The sequence below is a fragment of the Anopheles darlingi genome, chromosome 3 (genome assembly GCF_943734745.1).
Source record: "Anopheles darlingi chromosome 3, idAnoDarlMG_H_01, whole genome shotgun sequence".
Classification (NCBI taxonomy): domain Eukaryota; kingdom Metazoa; phylum Arthropoda; class Insecta; order Diptera; family Culicidae; genus Anopheles; species Anopheles darlingi.
The window spans coordinates 57,046,794-57,071,004 of record NC_064875.1 but is presented as its reverse complement, the minus strand read 5'-3'; the positions used below and the strand labels follow the sequence as shown (position 1 = coordinate 57,071,004).

Sequence of the window (24,211 nt, the reverse complement as noted above, 5' to 3'; positions counted from 1 at the left end):
GTCCCGAGGTGGGTTACCGCGCAGGGGGTTGCAAAACAGGGAGGGAAAGGGAAGATTGAATTCTGGAGCTAATTCTGGAAATTAGTTGCCACATCCTGTCCCGATCGTCGTTCTTTCGTCGTCGTCGTCTCGATTCTTAGTTTCACACTCCGCGTGCCGCTCGATCGCTCGGCAGTAAGGGTGCGTTCCATCCGGGGTAGAAAACGGACGATCGAACGAAAGAAGATCGTTTTGCACCCTGAGATGTAGCAGAAGCAGAGAGTTTCTCTTCGAAATTCTACCTTTTTGCTGGCAGATGGAACACTCCCTGGAAGGGATGACAATCGATCATGGACTTGGTGGTGGACCGACGACTCGATCGTTCTCGATCGCCCAAGGACATTCCGTCTACTGTCTGTCGTCAATGTCAGTTCTTGAGGTGGCCTCGAGCCAACTAAGCAGCCTCTATGTGTCTGTGTGTGTGTGATGTCTAGCCCTCTTTACAGCTCATCATCATCGTGTACACCCCGCAACAACAACAAGCCCCGTCCGCCGGTCCAAACGATCGTCATTAAAAGCGTCTCATCGGGAGCAGCTTCCGAAACGGTGGCCCATTCGGATTCTCCGAACGATCGCCTCAAGCACACTGGCGGAATTTATCAGCCGGGGTGTGCCGGCGAGCCGGGAGGCGCGCGCGAGACAAATTGCTTCCGAAAACCCGGCGATGATCAGTGGTGGTGATCGGCTGTGTCGCGCCGTTCTCATCGTCGTCCTCGTCGTCGACTCGGATTCTAATCGTAAATTTATGTCCACTAGAAAAAAACGCGATCATAAAGCGGGAGATAATGTTAGAAAATTATGCTCATTCTACGTCCACGACTTCTCCACGATCGAACGTTTCGATCAAAAGATCGTTTTTGGGGAGAGATCCGTGTTTCGGTAGCCAGTCTAATCGAACCTGGCCGATCGATCGTGGATCGTGGTTTACGATCTAGAGCTGCAGATGAGAATGGTTGAGAGGAGCGGAAACACCTGCAACATATGTAAATCAGTGCAGAATCCCGTGGGAACTGGTTCTCGCCCGAGGGACAGACGACGAACTCTGGTATTCGGGTGATCTTTGGTATTAGTTTTTACAGTGAGCGCGCACCGCCCCGGCACTTTCTATTCCTAGAAGCACACGATGGTCGCTTTCGATCCGAGAAAGGTACTTTCAACTACATTGAGATCGCAAACTGATCGTTTTTTCATTTTATTAACCCCAGATTGAAGTCTTTTGAATCGAAGTCTTTCGAATGCAACTCAAACAAGACGGAAAAAGACATAAAACTGGTGTTACCCTCATTTTTCCTTGTTGGCCAGCAAGTATCGCCGTTGTAAAAAGTAAGTGAATTCGATGCTTATGTTGTTACGGTTCAGCATAAAAAGAAGGCAGGATGCTTAATCTTTCCAAATATTATTGCCAATCGCAAAAGAATCAATAAAAGTTTTTTTCAACTGTGCCCAAGCCCAAGCAAATGACGCAGGCAATCAAAGGCTGCACACCGCTCGTTCTGCCAGTGAGCCAGAGTACGGCAATAAAATGTTCAATCAGATCAGCGGTAATGAGAACTGTGCACACTGAGCCTGAGCCTGAGACGCACCAATTTGTGCGCCAACTGTAGGCCGCAAACCGCCCGGGCCCAAAAATGCAATTTATTAATCATCCAGGAAGCGAGGGTAGGGGGAGAAGGGCCTCTTTTGTTTTACGAAACCTGACCGCCAGGCCAGACCGACATCACCGGACATTCCATCGCCGGTAACCGTTGCTTCTCCTCCTCTACGTTCGTGATTCATTGTGGAACGCGGGGAATTTTTGGTGGGATTTTTTGTTTTCTTTTTAGAAACGTAGTGAGTCACTTTCCATGCTGGTTCCATGCTCCCACTTGCATGATGCTGGAGATAATTAAGCAGGATTTGAGGATCAATCCCCCCCGACACACACACACACACACAACCGCAACCACTTTTTTGACACTCGACATGGTTCTCTCCGTTGGCTTCTGTTTGCTGCTACCAGAAACATTAATCATAATCTTTAAATGCATGTTCACATCAGCGCACGAAGATCGATAAGTGGCGATCGTGAAGGGGGATTGGGGACGCCACAAATAATAATCCTTCACCCCTTCCCCCTCTCTTCTCTGACCTTTAAAACGCCGTCATCTGCATTATGATGATCGTCGTGATGATCCGCTTTTGCCACCGGTTCTTCCACCGGTTGCTTAATGCTTTCGACAGCGGTATTCGGTAGCCACAACATGCATGTTCCGTAGCGTCCGTAGCCGTGCCCGTGTCACCACAGACATCGCTATCTTCGTCGTCGTCGACCAGCGTCCTCATCGATGCATCTCTGGTCGGCGGTTGTTGCTGCTGTTGCTGTAGCTGCTGTATGCTGATGCGTAATCAGGCAGGCATCGATCGATCGATCTTCGTGGCTGGATTGCCTCGACCTCGACCAACGCCGAAGCGGAGGATGATCAAAACGGCTTCCGTCTTATCCCGGTTTTATGTAGTGGGCGAAGGGAAGGCGGCTTACAGCTACCGAAACTGTTCGCTGCTACTGCTGCTGCTGCTACTGCTGCTGCTGCTACTGCTGCTGCTGCTTCTGCTGCTGCCGATGTTATGATGCGTGTGCGGTTGATTCCTTAATGGTGATTGTCTTTCGCTGGAAGCTGCTGCTGTGAGAGCGAGATGGAGTGTGTGTGTGCGTGCGTGCGTGTGTGCTGGCCTCCGGGGCATGCAAGCACCGGACACGGCGGATCATCCAGACGAAAGTTTCAACCTTCGATCTGACGATCAGACGATGAGGTTTCCTCCCTTCATCTTCTCGCCCCCTCCCTTGGAAGATGAATGATGTCGTAAAGTCTTTCGATTGACTGATAAATGGCGGCGATTCGTTGATTGGAAATGAAATTGCATTTCGAGCATTCGTGCATGCAACGGGCGCCCGTTCTCCTGTTCCCCACCCTCGTTGCTCGTTGAGCGGTAGTAAAATGGCAGCACAGAACACAGAAACTAAAACCCCGGAGAGAACTGGAGCCACTGGATGATCAGCCGGCCGAAACCAGAGATGCTGCAGCTTATTACTGTTGGATGCTGCCGATGATAACTCTATCGCTCCAGAATCTGATTGCCGATCGCTAACGATCCTCTCACGAAAGGAAACAGAAGCTGCATCCCTGGCCTGGCCGCATCCCTTTCGCATTATTGGTGAAAGGGGATTTTTCGAATGAGAAACTTTTCGGTGAAGCAAATTTGTCGCCCAAAGCGACGACGCCACGGAGCGGAGCGGAAGCATCGCAGCATCGTGCAGAGATCGAGCAGAGAACTCCACATCCTCCTGCTCATCATCATCATCATCATCGCCGGGGCACATCAATTCCGCGGTTGGCGAAACCCTTTCGCGAAACGAAAGGCAAAAAGAATGTACATTATTTATGGGTCGCAATGGGCGTGTGTTTTTTTTTTGCGCGTCAGTTTGCTAACAAATTCCAAAACATATTGCTCGCCGTTGCTGCTGGTACTCCGAGATGAATGAGGATGTGGCTGCAGCACTATACCATCTAATGCACCCTTCCAAGCGATCACTCGAGCACAGTTTGTCGTTTTTTGGGTCCGGTCAAATGAAACTAAAAGTTATTGCAAGGAACCCTCCCTTCCCTGGGGTCAGTTATCCTGTCTGCTGTCGCGAGTCAAATTACATCCGGCAGAGAGAGAGAGAGAGAGAGAGAGAGAGAGAGAGAGAGAGAGAGAGAGAGAGAGAGAGAGAGAGAAACACGAGGACGATGAGTTATGGAGAGAGAAGCATGAAGGAAGAGTTAGTAGGAATTGCCGCTCGGTTGCTCGGAGGACGACGAGTACGGATATTAATAATCGGCGCATTTTCTGCGTAAAACAAGTTTCTGGTGCTGACCACGACCGCGAGGGATGAGCATGATGATGGTTTCGGTTAGAATGTGGACGGCAGACATCGATCTTATCGTCTAATGCTTCGGGATAATGGTGATCGCGCGCGCTCACTGAACGATCCTCGATGCATTCCATCGAGCTGTGTGTGTGTGTGTGTGTGAGAGAGAGAGAGAATGTGTATGTTTGTGTGTCCGGATACTCACTCTGCAACCCAAAGCACTAGATTAAGCCATGAAAACGAGGATGGATGGATGTGGTGCAGCACGTTCGCCGCTAAAAACAAAAGACTTCAACGAAAGCGAGGAACTCGAAAAAAAACCAAAAAAATCGACTCGACGGCATGATGCTTGCTGGAGGTAATTGTTCAGGACGAGAACAATGAGATATTGGGGGGACTCTTTTCACGATCGTTCAGGTCTAATCGAGCAGCCCGAGCAGCCGGGAGCGGAAAACGTTTTCGGGAACGGAGTCCTCGAATCCTCGTGTAATGCTAATCGCAAAACCATCGTTTTGGGGTCCACCAGCGAGGCTGCAGCAGCAGCATCTGCGCCCCTCTGCTAAATGATGAATGTATAAGCATTTATGTACCCTTCTCGCCTCCTCCTGGCGATAGCGCTATCTCGCTGCTGGTTCTCTACAACAGAAGCAACAGTCAAAACCGCATACAAGGGATGTGCATTAACCGTGGCTGGGCTCCCCCCCTTTGAAAGGCACGAGCGTGCGCGCGACTCACGCCAGAAACGACACCGGGCCCGGAGTGCGCCAGGCCAGCAACAAATCAAAAGGTCCCTCGCCTCCTTCTTGGCACTCGAACTGCGCCCGTCCGCTCGCGCTTATCGCACCGTTTCGATCAATTATTTTGATTTAATTTTCAGCTTCTTCTCGCCCAGGATTATCGCCCGGCCACGGGATCCGTGTTGGGTGCGTTGCTCGAACGCCACTCGATGTTGCGCTCAGCAGCAGCGGATCAGCAGCAGCAGCAGCAGCAGCAACACCGCGTCGCTGCTTTGTTTTGTTTGGTTTTCACCTTTCCATCGGGGGGAGGCTAAGGGTGCCAGTAGGTCCGATCCGATCTGTCAGGTTTGCGCCATCCACCCCCTCCCCCCTCCCCTTCCTTTGGCCTTTTTTCGGTTGGACCGAAACCGGATGAATGGCGGTGGAACGTGGGACAGCGTTCGCGAGAATGCCGGGTTTTTTTTTCGAATAATTAAACATTTTCAGGCGACAGGCCCGGATGGCCCGGGCCCCGCGTGATGATCGTCGTGCTGCCTCCGAGGGCGCCGATAAAGTGGCCCCCGGGTGGACCGCGGGCGTGCGGCGCGATTTTTCAGAAAATAAATAATTCTCCAGCATTCTCCGGGCGTTCCGGGTTGCGGACGATCAAATCAGGTTTCAAACCAAAGATGATCAAGATGAATCATTTACGGTGAACGGTGACAGTGACAGAAGATTGATAAGTGTCCGCGTCTACTGGACGCGTGGTGGTCCGGGTGGTGGTGGTGGTGGTGATGGTGCGGTGCAATCACCGTCACTGATCGCAACACGCGGCTTTTGTGTTCCTTCGTTCAGCCGGGATCTCGGCGATCTCGGTCCGGTCTGGCGGCAGATACAGAGGAGCAAAAGATCAGCAGCAGCTGCTGGTGCTGCTGCTGGTGCTGCTGCTGGTGCCAACGGTGTCTTTGTGTGCCTTTGTGTGTACCACGACTCCCAATTTAGCGATAAGATAAATGGTCTTCAGGATCAGGCGCGCCGCTCGTTTGGATTAGCGGCTCGGATCGCGTTTGCTTATCCTCGTGGTAAAGGGAGGGAGAAAGGGGGGTTGTTGTCTTCCGTGTCGTTGTTTATTCGATTGCAGCAACGCTGCTCGGTCGCTCGTGATCGTTTGCTTGGAATCCTCGCGATCCCGCGTTCGATCCTCCGATTCGGTCACGCGCGCGCGCCCGCGCCATTTTGGTGCGTTGCCTACGCGTGTCCTTGGCCAATTAACCAAGTTGCGAGCAGAGCCGGCAGTATTGACAACTACTTCCTTTGCGATCGTGAACGTCGTATCGAAAATTGGGTCGTTAGCGTTGGGCGCATGACGACGACGACGACGATTCCTCGATTGTCTCGGAAGTGAATGAAGCTGTTCATAAATGTTGCGATGTCCTCCTATATACCCCCCTTACCCTCTTACTGATTTTGAAATGAAGGTCTCAAGTGCACACACACACACACACACACAGGGCGACGGTAATGACAGAAAACAAAATTGAAGCAAAACAAATAGACAAAACAATCGATTCCCAAGCATCGGACACCGACGTCACGACGGAATTCCGTGCTCGCGAATTTCGTTTTGCTTCCGCTGTTTGATGATTTATGGTGACAAGTTCCGTGACACACCAGAACCAGGGTAATGGGCGCCCCTTGTTTATGTTGTTTAAATCTCGGTGCCAAAAAATGACGCGACACGTGCGATGCAATCATGCAATCGATTCGATTCATTCAGCAACAATGCACGCCTCTGAGGGCTCTCTCTCTCTCTCTTTCTCTCTCTATTTGCGATCCAACACAGTGATGCTGCCCCTGGAGACTGCGGAAGTGAGGAATCTCGAGGGCGAACGGTGCGAGCGAGGCTTGAAGCGCGCCCAACCGCGAAAATGACTTCCATTTCCGACCTCAATTAGCACGCGGGGTGTGCGCGTGGTTCGAGGTTTTTCCGTCGTCGCCGTCGTCGTCGTCGTTGGGGGCATTCAAGTGTGACGATCTCATACGACATGCCACGCCATGTTGGTGTGTCTTACTTCCGTTTTCGGTCGTTAACGTCCGTCGGATGTGTGCCAGTTTGTTCGGCATTCACTTGTTCGGCGCGCATGCTGCCAATTAGCATGTGTCGCGGCGGTTCGTGGCCGCGACCGGCATGGAGGTGTCGAAGCGAAGCGTGATGCGGCGCCCATTTCAAGATCGTAAATGTGCCAAGAAGGGATGGGTTGGGCGAAGTGATTCATGTTACTTGACTCATTTGATTCGGCTTCTTAGATTATATTACGTCATGTACTAATATCTAATAATCACTTTATCATTTCGGGACGAGGCAAAGGAATGCAATCAACGCTGTCAAGCTCCATAGTGAGCTTCATAGTGATTTCCATAGTGAGAAGACCATCTCAGCAGACTCTAAATTTAGTCGCTATAACCTCATGCGTAATTTACAGAAAAAGTAGCATTGATGAGAACTTCTAAAGAGTTAGATGTGTTAAATAGCTTGGCAAGAATAATAGCGATGGTATCACCAGATTACCAGAGTAAAAGTAGAATCTAGCTTGCAAATAGCTTTAGTGACTTTAGTTGCCATCACTATAAAGTAATTTGCTCATTCCAAAAAACGGAATATCAGATAGTGTATGGAGAATGAAGCGCTACTTAATCAGGAGTACGGGAATAATTCCTTTCCGTTTACAACGTAGGAACCCTTCAATCATTATATTATAACAAATATATTTACACACTTTGAATTGTATACACTAAAATAAGAAAAAATATAGTTCAACTTCAACAATCCTCCTCCAACTCCCAAGTCAATGATCATGACCTCAAAAACTCTACTCCTTCTTGCGTCGTTTGTTTATTTGTTAACAAAGAATATATTTTTTTATGTTGTTCGATTTTTATGTTGTTCGATAGTTGGAAAAAAATCAAAAACAAGTTTAAAACTAAAATTGAAACATCGATTTCCGCCAAAAAGGATGAGATTGCGAAACGAAATTGGACCGCAGCAAAAAAAAACACGATTCACAAACAAACACCAGATAACAGCAAACAAACACAATTCACCAGCAACACTTTTCGAGGAGCTCGGGGATATCGCGCGCCCCGCTCAGTTGCATGCCGCTGGGCAGTCCCATTGTCCAGTAGTTCTTGTTCCCCCGATATTTATGCCGTGTAGTACTGCTGCTGCTTATGAGCCATAAATAACCGGAACAGTAACCGTCGTCGTTACGGTTGTCGGAAGACTGGTCGAGGAAGGATACATGACCAGGCGGGGGATGCATGTGATGCATTTTACATACCGAGTGAGTGCAAGTGAATGAGTGAGTGAGAATCCGCCAGAACCTAATCCAGTTATCCGTTCGGGTAGCTATGGATACCGATGGATATCTAATACCGAGGACGCAGCCTTCCTAAGCACCCTAATATACGTGAGCACGCGTGAACGATAATTACACAAATTCACCGGTTCATTAAAAAAAAAACAACAGCCCCTCTCATGCTGTTCCCGTTCCCTGGCGTCCTTCAGATGCCTAGATACGTCGTCTCAAATACCGGCAGCCACGGTGGAAGCCACGCAATAAACGCTAACGAGCCGCCATTCGACCGGCATGTTGCTCAAACGGTGACATGTTGCTCGATGATGAAAGATACCGTCAAGGCGGTTGCGTGCGAGCGAGCGGCAATGGCGGGAACGCCGGTTACCTATTTACGAATCTCGTTTCAAAGGAAACCCCTCTCAAGCCGCTCGAGCCCCTCGGTCTTGGGGCGAGCTCATTAGCATAATATAAATTACCGAAAATATTTTGATCTTGCCACTCTTTTTCTCTCTCTTTCTCTCGTTTTCTCACACTGCCCGCCACAAACAGACCATTGCACGAGGATCCTTATGCTTCCCCCTTTTGTGTGCATCTCGGCGGTATCGCTCCGAGCGTTAAAAGCGCAAAGCTCTTGGCGAAAGAGGTTCTTTGCCCGGTTTCGTGACCGAAAATTTGCATTGAAACCCTCGGCTCGATCTAGCGGTCCGGTGATCTACCGTAGCACACGCGCGCGCGTGTGTGTGTGTGCGCGCGCGCGCACGATCAGCGCCACTCGTACGACGGCGACGGCGACGCAAATCGAACGCCAAATTTATGTGTCTGCAGCCAAAGAACCGGGAGACCGTGAGCGAGTGGCCGATAATGAAGATGATATTTTGCGTATAAATTAACCGAATTCCTCTCGCGACCTCGTCCTCGTCGTGGCCGTCGTGGTTGTTGCACGTGCTGGAAGTTCCGCGAGAGGCGCACGAATCGGGCTGCGGTCGCGGTCGCGGTCGCACGCGCGCTCGGTATGCGATGCAGCGGGCCCGACGCATGAGCAGCTGATTGGCGCGGGTGTGCAAATTGTGGCCGGGTTTTTTGGAGCGCGGAACGCCACGTCGTCGTTCTGCGGCGGCTATGTTTTGGCAGCTGTCAGCGCGCGCGTGTGTGTGTGTGTGTGTGTGTGCGCCGCTGTTAGCTGTTAATTAGTTTGACCTTTTCATGCTGAAAAGCAGGGACGGGACCTGTACGCCGGAAGAGCGGATCTCGATCTGCGGTGCTCCATTCAAACTCCAATCCGGATCGAGGAACGTGATCGGAAGGATGTGTCAAAGGTGCGATCGGTGGTGCCACAATCGGCGCCAATTCCAACACCTCTACCCGCCACACGGTCCACTGGTTGACGGATGTAGCGCCGGATGTTCTGCTGTCTAATCGTTAACCAGAACCGCGATCGACGGCCGACAGCACGTGTCCGTCGGTGAGCATGTATTTAAATAACTCAGCAGCAGCCACACGGCATGAGACGACAAAATGGCGACCTCACCGTCTCCCGCCCTTCCACTTCTTGGTGTGTCACTTTGAATTTAATGAAATCATTTTATTGAACGCGAACTTGAACAACGGTTCGGTTGGTGGAGGTGGCAGTCACGAGTCGCGTTGAGTATTGGTTGCACTGGTGCCCCACTTCCGCGGCAGCTTCTCGTTCCTCGCTTGCTTTCCGATTCACTTACGTTGATTAATGGCTACGGTCAATCATGATTCGGTCGTCATGATTCGTGCACTAGTGCCCCACGGCTGGTGCGTTGTGATGGATTTGGATTTTATTTTAAGATCGCGATCACCTTGCGCGTACGGGGTTTTTGGTGCTCGATCACGTCTCTGGTGCGAGGTTTTTTCATTTGAGTAATTCACATTCTTTTTTTGCGATAGATCTAGGGTAGTTGAGATCATCTGCTTTCAAGTACTTCTCGTTTAACATCCAAAACCTTTTTGAGATGAGGTTTATTTTTTTGTTTTCATTCTCCATTTTCCTGTCTCTCTTTGATACTTTCTTTTTAGAATAGTATTTATTTTTCTTTTCAGAATCTTCTCATAAATGTTTTCATCTTAGAACAGCGCCTTGTATAATAATTATAATTATAATTATAATTTGACTTCGCATTCAATTGATTGGAATTCGAATATAAAGAAAAAATTGAAGAACAATGTAAGAAAAATGCAAATCAAGTATAAGAAAGTCATTGTTGGCATCGTGACCTCATGCGTGGCACAATCTTTGCTGACAAACGCGACCAAAAAAAACCAACCCTCGACCATGCGCCTCCATCCGATCGAAAGCCAACCGCTCTAATCAACTCCCCCCTACAAAGGTCACGTTATTACTTTAGTACCTTCAATGACAATCATAGATCATCTCCGAGCATTAAAATGCTAGCTCTTTAGTGGCACTTCAGCTTTGTGGTGTCTCTGATTGCATCCTAATACCCTTTCGCGATCAATCGATCGACCGATCGAAGGCGTTTGTCGCGCCGTGCCGCCTTTTATGATGCAAACACATTTACCGAAGAGGTCAACAGTCCATGATTTGCCGCGGTTTGTATTTTCGGGCAATAGGGGAGGGGAGGTCGAACGATCAATAAAAAGTAACCGAAAAAGGGGAGTGGACGATCGTTTGCCGCGCAAAACTCCCCAACAAACAATTCGTTTGTTTTCATTTGGTGATCGTCACCGCCGACGATGCCGCCGGCATCGAAAGCCGGCCATTTATGGGTTTATGACGAGGCCCCCTTGGGGAGGAGGGCAGGTCAATTCCCGGGTGGTGGCGTATCGATGTGGGGCGCACGCATTGGCTTCAAAGAGCCGTCAAAGAGTCCGGAGACATGCCGCCATTGTCACCGTTGAGTGCGCCGCCGCCGACGCCGCCGCCGAGTGGTGACCGCAAACCGCGCGCAAAAGAGATGATTCGCAACACCAACTCCTCCGGTTGGGGGAGGGATGGAAGTGGAAGCCAACTAACGCAGTCGACAGCCTCTTCACCCCCCCCCCCCCCATGCCAAAGCGTGAAATGAGTGCCGAGCAGCGTTGCTCCCACGCGCTCAGTTTACTTCCTCCATGTTGCCTTTTGTGTTCCAGGAGCTCCTCTTCCTCTTCCTCCTTCTCTTCCTCCTCCTCCTTCTTCTACAGAGATCAAATGGCGCGATCGACCGGCGTGTCGTGTTTTGATTCCTTCCGGACCCCCGGGGCGGGGCGGGGGGCGGGGCAGTTTTCTCACGAAGCGCTATGTCAGCGTCGGCGATGGCGTCACGCTCCGGGTACGTCGGACCGGCCACCCTCAGCAGTCACGCATGACGAATCATCTCTGCTGCTGCTGCTGCTGCTGCGTGCTCGAAATGGATCTGATAGCGGGATTTGGGGCCCCTGGGTGTCATCGACAGACTCAATGGCCGAGTGGTCGCCGAGTGTCGCCGATTGTTTGCCCCGGTGTAGGAAGAAGTGGAGATGGAGAAGGAGAAGGTGGCTTAATGGCTTCATCTAAGTCGGCGCCGCTTTGTTGCTCTCGATTTGATGCAGAATCTTTTCTTCGTGGAGTGGAAATGGGATCCAGGCGTCGTCGTTGCGTGCAGAGTCTTTGGAACACTTGAACAGAGCGATACCTTGGTTCCAGCTGCGGTCGAAAGTAACCGTTTAAGTTTGAAATGTGAGTGTTTTGCTTGCAATTTTAATGAAAAAAGATTTAAACAAACAACATTTCGTCTTAGTTTTCAACCGTGTTTTGTGCTTTTTTGATGAATATTATCTCGATTAAATTGATTTCTTCTTCGCTATACTTCATCAGCAGGCAAAGCGAAAGAGAATCCATCTTGACTTATTCGGTGATGTTCGCGTGCATATTACAATTTGTAATGAGAATGTCTCTAGCTATAAATTGACAATCAAATCGTTTTTCTTCTTCCAAAAACAAAAAAACTAAACCCAAATTTTTGGTCAATGATTTTTTGAACACAGGTCTAGATTCATGACCTTGAACTTTCTTCTATCAGGATGCTTCAGAAACACAAACCACCAAAGAAACAGATTGTGATTCCTAATATGAATAATAATTAAGTCGATCTGAGCGAAAGCTTCAATTATAAAGTATATTTAAAGATAATAAAAATATAATTGCTTTTAAATTGTTAATTAAAACTAGTTTTCGATTTGTTAAAATTCATTTGTCGAATTTCTTCCAAACAAGTGTTCTGAAAGCATAAATCTATGGAATTTTGGTTTGCCTAGCCATTTAAAGGATATCCAGAACCAGAACTTCTACTAAACATAGACGCGGATGCTGTCAAAACACGTCAAACACTTGAATCCAGCGGGAAGTGGACTATGGCCCTCTTGGATCATATTCAAATAGTTGTTTTAAAAATACCAACTCAGCCACTCACCTGAAGCAAATCCGAGCACAAATCGACACCTCCTCCTCCTTCTCGTGCGCGATCTTATGTTGCCTCGAATCGCGCATTCCAAGGTTACTTGCCTCGACACCGCACCGGGTAACGGGTTTCTATGCTTGCGCACAGCGATCGACGCACGACCACCATAAATTAGATGCTCGCCAAATAGCGTCAGCGGTCGTCGTAGCCACCATCACCGCAGCAGCAGCAGCAGCAGCAGCAGTGTTCGGTTCGGTCTCCTTATTTTGAGATTTTCTCGATCTCGGGTGTTCGATCTCAAAATTCACTCGCCCCGGAACCGGTTGGCCCGGCAGGCGAGACAGGTGCGGCGGCCCAGTGCCATGGGAACAGTATTTCACAACGCAGTTTTAGGCGACCGGTGGGCCACCTTCACCGGTGGCGATTTATCATCGAACGGAGGCCAACAGCAGCAGCACCGGAGGATTATTCAAATGAAATCCAATCGATGAGCGGGGAAGCCGGGGCCACGCAGGCTCCAGTTTCAGGCAGTGATATGAACACGACGTTGCTCCGGCTGCTGCGCCGGCTGCTGCGCCGGCTGCTGCTGCAAGGTAACCTAATCCGTTCACGAGCCGGTTGAATATGTCCGGAAGAGCGATCGAGGCGCGCGCGCGCGCGACGCCGAGCAGCGTGTCAGCGTGAGAATCGCGTCGCGTCGCGTCGCGTCTCGTCTCGACCACGGGCCATTACAAGGCGGTCGCTTAGGAACGCCTAATTGATGTCTCTGTCGTTGTCCACACCGGAGGGGGGACGACAACCGGGGTCACTTACACGATCTGGTTTTGCTGGTTCCGTTCGCCGGTTTTATGCTCACGCATCGATCATCGGTTGGTGATCCCGGTGGACGGGCCTCGTGTGCTGCGGAAGGGACGGAGAGAGAGATGATGGTGGGAGCGCTGCGTGTGCGTTAATTAAAAATGTAAACCTCGCAACCTCGCCGTCAACGACAACAACGACGACGACGAGAACCGAAATGAAACCAGTTCATTAAAAGCTCATTTGAATGGATGCTGGTGGGCATTTTGTCCTTTTTCCGCGAGCCTTGAGCAGCGAGCGCGATTAAGGAGAGCCGGAGCCGGAGGGAGTGGAACCGATAGAGCACATGCCAGCCAGCCAGCCAGCCAGCGTAGGTGCCAAGGGAATGGGGGGGTAGGCCACAATTTGGGGGGTACGACGACGAGAAACAAATCGATCGCCATCGAAATTAGTTGTTCATTTTTTGAGGAAATTAATTTTCAACCACTACCACCACCACCACCACTACCACGTCGTATCTAAATGGCCTCCAACCGCGCTGGCCTCTCGTTGTCCCAGGCAAGGGCTGCTCCTTGCCGGGTTTTGTGCCAGAAAAAAAAACGACGAATAAGAAGTCGAACAAGCCAAAGGGGCCTTATTGGGTGATTTAATTAATGGCTTATTAGAGGTGCCTGCAGAGGGACGAGGAGCCGTGTGCGTGCCGATAATTGACTTGTATTGGTGTATTGGGCCAATCGCGTCCGAAACAGCATTAGGATGATTTATGCCGAGACTTCGGTCGGTGGGAAATTCCACCACCGATAATGGCCCCGATTAGCCGGATTTAATGAATTATCGACGACAAATGGGGTAGTGCCCCCGTTGTTAGGCTAGGACAAGGATAGAACTAGAAGCAGAGAGAGAGAAATTATCTCATGGAGTGCCTCTGGTGAGAAATTAGATCCCCCTTCACCAAAAAAAAGCTCGCTCGCGATCATGCTGTGTGATGTATCGTCTAGACTCTAGAGAGGGAATGTCCAGAGCTAAACGAGGACAACGTTTGCATTCCACGCTCCGGCAGCTGAATATCGTTAAATTTTCAAAATTGATTTGAAAAAAAATAAAACCTCAACGCCTGTTTCTAAATTATGACCGTAGATTGGCAACGCAGCGATACCGCGAGCTGCTCAGAGTTGCAGCAGCTGCTGCTGCTGCTGCACTAATAACAGTCACCACAGGACCTCAATTTGGCGCCCATAAAACATTCGCCAAATTTATCGCTCCCCGACCACTAAAGGTTGCACAAAATGGCGCTCTCCGTTAGGCTTCTAAATAATGTTTTTTTTTTTGGTTAGAGAGATAAGATCGGTCAATGATCATCATGAGCACCGTCAGCAGCAGCAGCAGCAGCAGCAGCAACATGCAGTGAGCCCGGCGTCCGGGGGGTTGTTTTGATTTTTACGATCAAGCTCTCGAAAGCTCTCCTCTAATGATGCTTATCTTGTACGATTTGTGATCTACAGCGCGCGTGCCTCCGAGCACCGAGATACCTTCGGTCGATCGCAACGTGCATGTCAGTTGGCGTACGATCGTCGGTGGCGGTATGCAAATGCAGAATGTAAATTCGCACGAACGCTACATGGACTGGTGCATTGGTTCTGCTGCTGCTGTTGCTTCTGTTGTTGCTGCATCAACAATCAACAATCGTTGGCGATCGCTAATGATCAGGTGAGGTGACACATCGCACCGCACATGTTCTTCTTTCCGTACGATGCTGGCGCACAGGAGGTTGCGCACGGTTGCGATTCCGTTGTGAATGCATATCCCCCTCCTCGGGTGGTCCCTGGATTCCGGAAGCAACCGATGCGCAAGAGAAAGAAAGAAAGAAAGAGAAAAAAGAAACGGGCACACTTCGAGGCCTGCCAGCATGTTGCCTGCATGATCGTTCGAACCTCCAGGACCTTGCCGAGGTTGAAAACGAGTATTTTTCCGGTTCGGACTTCTCGGACCGAGGTTGTCATGCACCAGGAGGGTTCATGAGCATAAAACAGCCCAGGCCCCAAGGCCGCCCCGGGTGCCACGGTTTGACTAATTTTGCGTTTGTCTCTCGACGACATCACCATCCATCGCGCCATTTTTGGGAAAAGAAGGAAAAAGGGGAACCACCATAATTATGTATGTAAATTTGTCAAGTACTGACCATGCGAGCCACCACACACTGTCTCTCTCTGGGGGTAATTGAATTAAGTTGTTGCCACCGGGAAGCGTACCACCGGGGCGTGTGCTGGCTGCTTCCACCGAAGGCACAAAAAACGCGAAGAAGATCCCCCCCACGGGGAGAGAGGCTTTGTTTGCTTCAATGTCGCGCGTACTTTCTCTGTCGCACGCACACACACACATTGTGCATTCTGATCACAATCAGAGAGCTCCTTTTTTGTGTGTGGGATTTTAATTAAAGGTTTCATTCACTTCGATGAAATATGAAGTTGATTGAGTTGTTCTCGATTGCAGGGTTGTTATTTTTTCCAAATATTCAGTCTTCAGATGGACCTCTTCGACTCCAAGAGGGGGTTTTACCCTGAAAAAAAAAAAACATAAACCTGCTGGAGAAAGGAGTGCTTTGCCGTTTTTTTTTAGCAAACGGAATTGACGAATTTTAAAATGAAAAAAAAAACAAGATTCAATCGAAAACTGTTACACACACTACCTTACGGACTGCTCGTGCGGACATCTAGCAGTCCTCTTGTGTTGCGTTACCACGGGTTACAAACCAACTTCAAATTGTTGTCCTCCATTTTATGCCCCAGCCCCAATGTCAATTACTGTAATATGCATGCATGCTCATCTCATCAAACATAACCTTAGACATACGCTCGAACAAACACACAAACACACGGAACACACGCTACATGGAAGGACCAGCTATCAAAAAATGATAATGGATCATAATTGCTAAATTTTGATTAATTACTTGTTCTTTTGCTCACCGGCGCACATACACGCGCACACACACGCGCAGCATTGATGCACGGACGGTTTTACCCACGGTCAAGGTCCGGGGCGTGCGCGCGCGCGGTCTCGTGGACTCCCTCTGATGCGTTTGAATAGATTGCACCGGGGCAAGGCCAATGAAAAGGCAATCAATTTCGCGACTGCACACCGCCGCTGCACGTTGCATCATTATAATCATTAAAGACTGGCTGGCGGAATGGATGCTGCTGCTGCTGCCGAGTGCTCCCGGGTGCTCCCGGGTGCTCCTGGGACCCCGTTGATTAGGAATTCATTGGACAAATTGTTTCAAATGCCGGTGACCACCGGCGTGGCCGTGACCACCACCAGCGTCCCAGGCCATCTGCTGGCTGCGGCTACACGCTGCGTGACCACGCAGGTAGCCAGCCAGCCAGACCAGCCAGCCATCGACATCGACAAAAAGGCCTCCAGACAAAGGCTCGGAAACAGCAACCTGACCTTGCTGCTGCTGCTGCTGCTGTTGCTGCTGCTCCTGATGTCGCATAATTACTTAATAAATAAAGCGTCCTCCTCCTCGCTTTGAATGGGCGAGCAGGGGCGCGAGCAAAAATCTGCCCCGAAAATCGTGCGCCAACCCCCCGGGGATGCGGCCGGGAACTGGGAAGCATCATCCATCGACGGGGCCCACCACGGCGCCACCGCTGTTCCTGTGTGTGTGCGCCTCCTTTATCTTATGTTTGCTTTGGCGACTTTACGACGATTCCGGGGAAGATCTGGCCACGACGACGACGCAGTCCACCATCGCGCCAGCTGGTTGCGAATTGATCGATCGCGCCGGTCGTCGTCGTCGTTGGAGAGGAGGAAGGAAATCGCAGTGCACAAGGGGAGAAGGTAGTAATTGAAAGGAATCATAATTAATGCACAGCCCAGTATCATTAGATCCTGAAATATGGAGCAGATAGGATGCCTGGCGGGCATGCAATCGCCGTAAGAAGCCGCTTCGTCCCTTCGTCCGCTGGCTACTGGGTGGCTGGGACCAACCGGACTGAGGATCGGCGCCAACCGATGCCAACTATGTGTGTGTGTGTTGTCCCGGTCTGGTGAAATGAAGATGCCACCCGGGCAATTGATCGTAGCAGTAGCTAAGACCAGCGCCATCGGCATGCGTGTCCTGGGCCCATGTGGCGCGTTCCGCCGGTTGTAATTGAGCCCGGGAGTCCTGAAGGGGCCACGGAGCGATAATGTGACATTGCGCAATGTTTTCCGCTCAAAATTGAATGCCCTAATGTCCTGTTTTAGCATCACGGATGACGCTTCATCCGTGACGGACCGCCAACGGAACACCTGGAAGGGCAGAAGAAACACAATGTGCTCGATTATGCAAATGTTTTGACCTCTCCTTTCCTCCACCTTCTTTACGTCGGTCTCGTCGCCAATCGCCAATCGTAGCATTGTAAATTGAATTAATGAACTCATTAATAACGCACTCGCGCGTTCGCTGACGACAGTCGCCGTAGAAGCAAACCCCTAACCTCAATGCTCTCGGACAGATATTGGCCAGCGTGTGTGTGTGTGGGATGCTGTCTGTTGGCGAGTGGTCGGCATTTTATGCACATTTTATGCACCACCGCAATGGCTATTTGTCACGATTCATCTGGATTCAACTGTACTGGACCGTAACCTCTGCATGTGCGTGTGGTGTGTGCGTGTGATGTGTGTGTGTGTCACACGCGCCCGTGTGTTGCTCGATCATCACCTCCTCGATCTCACCGCCGGTCTAATCCGCCTACAGTACGTTTGATGATTGATCGGCGAGGGTCATTGATTTGACGGAATTTTGACATGTTTTCCAGGCGTCCCCACCTCCCCACCACCACCGCGGAGTCTGGTGCTGATCGCGGCACTTGGGCACTTTTGATCGAGCGATCACGCGTGAGTGTTTGGCGGCAGCATCAAAGCCCGGGCCTAATTGTGGAGCTCCGCCTAATTGGGATTAGTCGTCGCCCATCCGTTCCGGCCATCATCACACAGACGGGGCCGCACGCCGTTACGATGCCGGCCTGTTGCAGATGCGAGCATATCCGGGGATTTCTCTCTCTCTCTCTCTTTCTCTCTCACTCTTCCTTTTTTTCGTAACGCTTATGTTGCTCCGTACGCTCCATCCATCGGGAACCGTTTGGATTATTGTTGTTGTGGATCTGTGGAAGGTCAACCTGTTTGTCGGTGTGTCTGTTTAGTATGTGGTGTTAAACCGAGTGCGTCGTTACAACACCACCTTTCAACAGGTAGTCTGTGCTATCACATGCTCGATAACACGCCAACCGGGTGTCACTGGAGCAATTAACAATTAAACACCAAGGCGCAGGACATGCTCACTGGTCTGCCCGAGGGGGAAGGGGAGATAAAACGGTGGTGGCGGTGATGGTGGTGGTGGTCGAACGTAACTGCGAACGACGTCGCACCTCGTTATGAGCATGTCAATCTCCTCATCCGGGTAGAGCCGGCATGGCGCCACATACATAACAACATAAGGTGAGCAACATTCGCTTCGCATTTTCAGCTCGATATCAATATCGGGGCGCGCAAGCGCTTTAATGGTCGCACCTCGTTAATTGGTGATCAGCGATACAGTTGGAGCATTTATGAGCTCAGACTATAAAGGGCCGTTGTCAACTGTCAAATTAAGTGCCGGCCTGCCTGTGTGTGTGTGTGTGCGAAGCACAGAAACTTCCCGTTCTGCACTCCGACCACTGGATACTATTTTACTGATTTTTGAAAGTCCCTCATTTTGTCCCTCAACATGAGCGATCGCCAATCAGTCACGGTACAAACGTTGATCGATCGAGCTGCTCTTCTTCTTATTTCTCTCTTCCCTCTTTCGGGAACACGTGCCACCAAAGCGACCAAACTGCGTTACTGCGGTAATTATCGGTGTGACGAATCCGGTGCGGCGTTTCTTTTGATGCCCGAACGGAACTCCGGAGACCGAGACCGAGAACCACACACCTCGAGTCCGTGGCCGACCACCAAAGAACAACTCAAGATCAGGGATGTCAGGGTTCAGCCAGCCCAAGCGCCAGGCCAAAGGGCGCAAGGTGCATTTTGGCTACGCGAAAATCGCTAACAAAAGGTCCGGATGATTGCGGTACTCGAGGGTTCGGCGCTAACGCCCCCGAAAATGCCGAACAGTCATTAATGCATGCGAGATTGATTTCTTAATTACTCTGGAGTTGCGGAGTTTCTTCGCTCTTTGGCACCTTTTCTTTTTTGTGGCGTGACCGGAGAGATACGAGGCAGGTAGATCCGTTCGGGCGGACCTCACATTCTCAACTGGCGAGAGGTCGAGGATCGATTAGCCCGATTTTGTCGACACAATCTGCCCATGGCCGTACGGTACCAAACAAGAGACGATCAATCAGAGTGCGAACGTTGCGATTAGCATAACGACCGTTTTTTCCGAATCGGATTGAATTCAAATTCGCTAATCGTTAGTCCGTCCGGATACGGATCCGTTTGGCTATTGCTTAATTAGCTCGCTGCTCGCTGTAGCATCTGATCCGGGCGTGCGATCGAGGCGTGATTTATTTGTGCTGGATAAGTCGCCCCGGGGCTAAGCAGCAGCAGCAACAGCTAAGCCCTCAACTAGATTCGATCAAGATATGCGGTTGCGTGACAAACGGGGTGTAAGGTTGAAGAATTAGGAGCCCACGAGTGACCAAACTCGAGCTGCGATACCGCGCAGATAAGGAGGATCGTTTTCGGGTGCCTCTGTGACCCACGTATGTAGAGTGTTTTGCACGTGCGTGCGTGCGTGTGCGTGTGTGTGTGTGTGCGCTGACTAGTTAGTCCGGATGGCAGCAGCAAGATAAGCAGCTGAAGTTTAGCCTAGAGCCTCCGCTAGAAATCGAACTAAACGGTCCGGAGTTTCTGGGAGGATTAATGGGCGCGAATTGGGGCAGCTATTAAGGGAAAGAAGGTCTGGTCTATGATATATGATGCAACACGATCTACGCGGCGATAAGCGACTGGCCCCGCGCCCGCTAGTGGCACGTTGTGCATTGTGATTTGGAACACCTTTTTTTGGGACGTTATTTCGTGGAGGAAGCATTCGTATTGTTTTCTTTTTGTCTCTGAGTCGTTGTTTCAATCATTTTGGAGTGTTATTTCACACACTACGGGTTTCTGTTTGGTTACTTGGAAACAATCCCTGAAAATCCAAGCTAACGAAGAGTGAGACCAACTTAACGAATTTCAGTATCTAATTATTATTATTTGTTATTAAATTAAAAATTATTATTAATTTTAAATTTAATTACAAGAAGGAGATCTGTTTCTTCCATCATGAGCTAATTTCTCGAACAACAATAACTTTCAGCTAACAATATTTACTTGAAAAAAAAAGGAAAATTGGTTAAAAAAGAAAAAAAACCGTAGGAAAAACGACGTTAAAATTAAACAATAGACAAGTGTTAGCAATTATTTGGAATAGGCTATCGAAACGATTTAAACATATCAAGTATACCAAAAAACAATCTCAAGTAACACTTACATGAACAAAATACATTAAAAGGTAGCTGAATTGGAAAAGTGAAGTGTATAACATAAGACAACAAGTTAAAAAAAATCTTCATTAAAGGCCTCGACGATCAATATTCCAGAATGATGGCATGAAAAAGAGAAAAAGATACATAATTCCTTTATTCCCTATCTTTTCTTCAACGTAAAAAGGATTAAAGACAGGCCAAAACACCTTGACACAATCCTAGAAAGCATCCTGTTTGCTCAGCACCTCAGACGTGATCAACCGTCCCCATGATCGGCAAAAACAACTCAACCGTTGGAAGGCTTGCGCCGTAACTCCGGTAACAACTCAATACGTCCGCAGAACAAGGTATCCAATTTCGTCACGTACTTGGCGCCGATCACCGTCACCGAGACCAATCGATCAAGCGATCAGCGTCTACAGCCGTGCTTCCGCCACCCCACGACGCTTCGACTTCCTTATTTACGCAACAAAATGATTCCCGGAAAACCGCCCATTTCGCTCGGTTCATGTACCGGAATCCTTGACGCCTCTTACTCGATTGATCTCGCGACAAGCAGCCGCTGCAGCAGCAACAGCAACAACAGCAACAGCAACAACAGCAGCAACAGGATCAGCAGAAAAGATCAAAGCGAAGCGCTTTTTGGAACCGCCAACGCCAAACGATCCAGCCAGCTTAATGATGCCATTTAGCGTTGATTAGCCGCCCGGCCCGTGGACCCGGCGATTGGTCGCCGGCAGCCAGAACCATAGTCCAAGAAGCACCAGCGTCGGAGCGGCGTGGTGTGTGGCGCTTTGCGTCACTGCAGGACACCCGGGCATTCGGAGGAAGTAACCGGAGACCGGAGACCCGTCCGCTCGATTCCGCACAAACACAGGATGAAACGGGCCGCGAAGGTTTGGGCGCAATCCCGGACCCGCTACCTGCTATTGCCGCTACGTGCCTGCCGGACAATGTGTGCGCAATGTGTGTCCGGCTGGCTGGCCGTGTGGGTCCCTCGAAGCCCACTACCTGTTGCGCAGTGATTGTTTTATTATTGTAATTTAGTCTTCAGAGCAGCGGCTGCTCTCTCTCTCTCTCTCTCTCTCTCTCTCTCTCTCTCTCTCTCTCTCTCTCTCTCTCTCTCTCTCTCTCGAGCTTGAGGTGATCTCTTTGGCCTGGTTGCCAGATGATTCTACTCTACGACAGAACGCTCGATCACAACGAGACTCACAGCCGGGGGTCTCCTCAGTCGATCGCTTCCCGCTGCAGTCCATTTCGTCCGATCTATTATGGAACTTTGCGCGCACACAGACACCCGAACACGGACACTACTGGCCAGGCGGTGGTCCAGAAGAAACGGAGAAGCAGCCTTTTGCCGATCCCTTCTTTCCGATCTCCCTGCCTTTCTCTGCCTCTCTCTCTCTCTCTGTTCTTCGGTTCGTCGCTTGCGTCGTCCAATTCGCATGTCCATTTGTAACGTTTGCTGACCACCATGACGATCGAGACGACGACGGCGTTGGTCCATCGCTTTAGTAACGGACGTGCGCCTGCCGGACTGGCATCCTACAGCGCCACCCGGATCGAATGCCGGAGTCCTTTTTCATATGTCACGAGCCGGCTGGCAGGCCAGGGGCCCTGCAGAGAAGCGGTCCAAGCTCTTTGTCCGGGACTACACCCCGCGGAGTGGACGTACGTACGCCAGAGATCCCAGAAAGTCCCACCATTTGGCATGCGGTGATAGCCACGCAACGTGCAACCAAGGACAAGGGAGGAGAAAGGGCTCCGGACCTGCTGCTGCTAGCTGCTTGGTGGTACGTGCCCCGGGTTCCCCGGTCGTCCCCTCATTTGCATAAGTACTCCCAGCGAGTCCTGGAGTGTCTTCCGCAGTTGCAAATCCACTTTTTTTAGTTTGTTTTTTGTTGTGCGCGCGCGCGCGCCATTTGACTTGACTGCTACTTGCTTCGCTGGAGTCCAAGTCCGGTTGCACGGTGGCCACCGTCGTTGATGTCATCCCCCCGCTCCTCACCGGGGCGGTTGATGAATATTTATTTTCAAAATCAATCCCTTCTTTTCTCGCTGCATCCCTTATCAGCGATACGATCAGCAACAAATTGGACCTCGGGACTGTCACTAGTCCGGCCACCGGGGCTGCACGGGGAATGGAGGCAGGAAGTGCCATAGGACGGTTTTGACGACGCGACCTCACCCTTGTGCCAGGAGTGAAGTGGCCACCCCGTCGACGACGATGACGACGTCGTCGTCGTCGTCGTCATCCTCGTCAACGGACGTCGTCGATGTCGTGAGAATCCATGGTCCACCATGGTGCGTGCGGGTCGGGAATGTCGCAAAAACCCAAGGACGCCCGTGAGAGGCCCGTCGGGAGGTTGAGCATTGCGAACGCAATGGCCACCAACGTCGCGTCGTAATTCCAATTCCAAGAAGTCGTTAACAATCATGCAAACCGATGGACCACCTTGAGCGAGAGAGCGAGAGAGACGTTTAAAAGGTTGCTGCCAGCGATCATGCTTCTATGACGTCAAGGATGCCTGTATTATGCAAACGTGATTATCGCGATCACGCCTAGCTCACGAAGGCCCGGCACGAAAGGCTCCGACCGAAGGCCAGACCATCGAAGATTGGGAGCAATTCGATTGGATTTCCTTCCCGATTTCATTGGCGCACTTTATGGGTGCAGCACGACTTTGCATTGACACCGTTTTGCCCCCGGTGGCCACGAACCACCAGCCGCACACCGAAAAAGGGGAAAATGATTGATTAGTACTTCGGGGAGGGGGACCACAAAGAAGTGATTATAGTTCTCGATTACTACTCGATTTTTTTTTGGGTGAAAGTGACTCCGATATCGGATTCCATCGAAGTTGGCCAACCTGATGACCTGTAGGAACTTTTGGGAGTTCGACGTTCGACCAACGAAGCGTTCCAAACCGCAAACAGTGTCCGCACACACACGCACACACTCCGCTTGCCGGATGATGAGCTTCCAGGCAATAACAAACAATGTTGATCGACAGTGAGCGCGCGTGTGTGTGTTTACTGCGAAGCCATCAAGGGTGACCGACACGCGCGTGTAAAATCCGGCCGCGGTTTACGATGCCGCGGACCGTGGCCTATGCGCCACGCGCTGCTCTCCTTCCGCCGTCAAAAAGGCCACAAAAGATGCTGCGATAGCGCGTGCGCTCGTGGACTCACCACTCACTGCCGCTTCATCTTTCACTCGCTGTGTGTCTCTGATTTGTTGCGGTTCTGTCCGGCCTGCCCGATTGTACTTATCAAGTGACCTTTCCACCGTCCACCACCAGTCGCATGTCAAACGGTGGCGAGCGGAAATTATGCTCCGCTCGTGTGTGTACCCCCCGCGGCACGTGGCTTAATGAGACGGAAACCAACAAACAGTGGAGTACGAGTATGAGCAGCAGCAGCAGCAGCAGCAGGAAGGAAGCTGGGCTTGATAAAAACACCGGACACAGGAAGCAGCGGTTGCGGACAGAGCTGCAAGAAGAGAGTGAGAGAATGG

General features: G+C 50.5%; 1 protein-coding gene and 1 long non-coding RNA gene across 3 annotated transcripts in view; one reads left to right on the top strand and one right to left on the bottom strand.

Moving 5' to 3' along the window:
* The window catches only part of LOC125953922 (uncharacterized), a 49,281-nt gene extending 27,699 nt beyond the window's left edge, over positions 1-21,582 (top strand). The window contains exon 4 of the long non-coding RNA XR_007468993.1: positions 20,879-21,582. This is a non-coding gene — a long non-coding RNA (uncharacterized LOC125953922). The remainder of the gene's footprint in view (positions 1-20,878) is intronic.
* Positions 1-24,211, bottom strand: part of LOC125953919 (DAZ-associated protein 2) — a 215,716-nt gene that overhangs the window by 117,083 nt on the left and 74,422 nt on the right. Inside the window, exon 1 of one of the 2 annotated variants that reach the window (XM_049683759.1) lies at positions 5,050-5,053. The exons of the other annotated variant lie outside the window; for it this stretch is intronic. The gene's annotated coding sequence lies outside the window, so the exon portion shown is untranslated. Of the gene's footprint in view, positions 1-5,049; positions 5,054-24,211 lie in introns of those variants that run through there. 2 annotated transcript variants of the gene reach the window in all.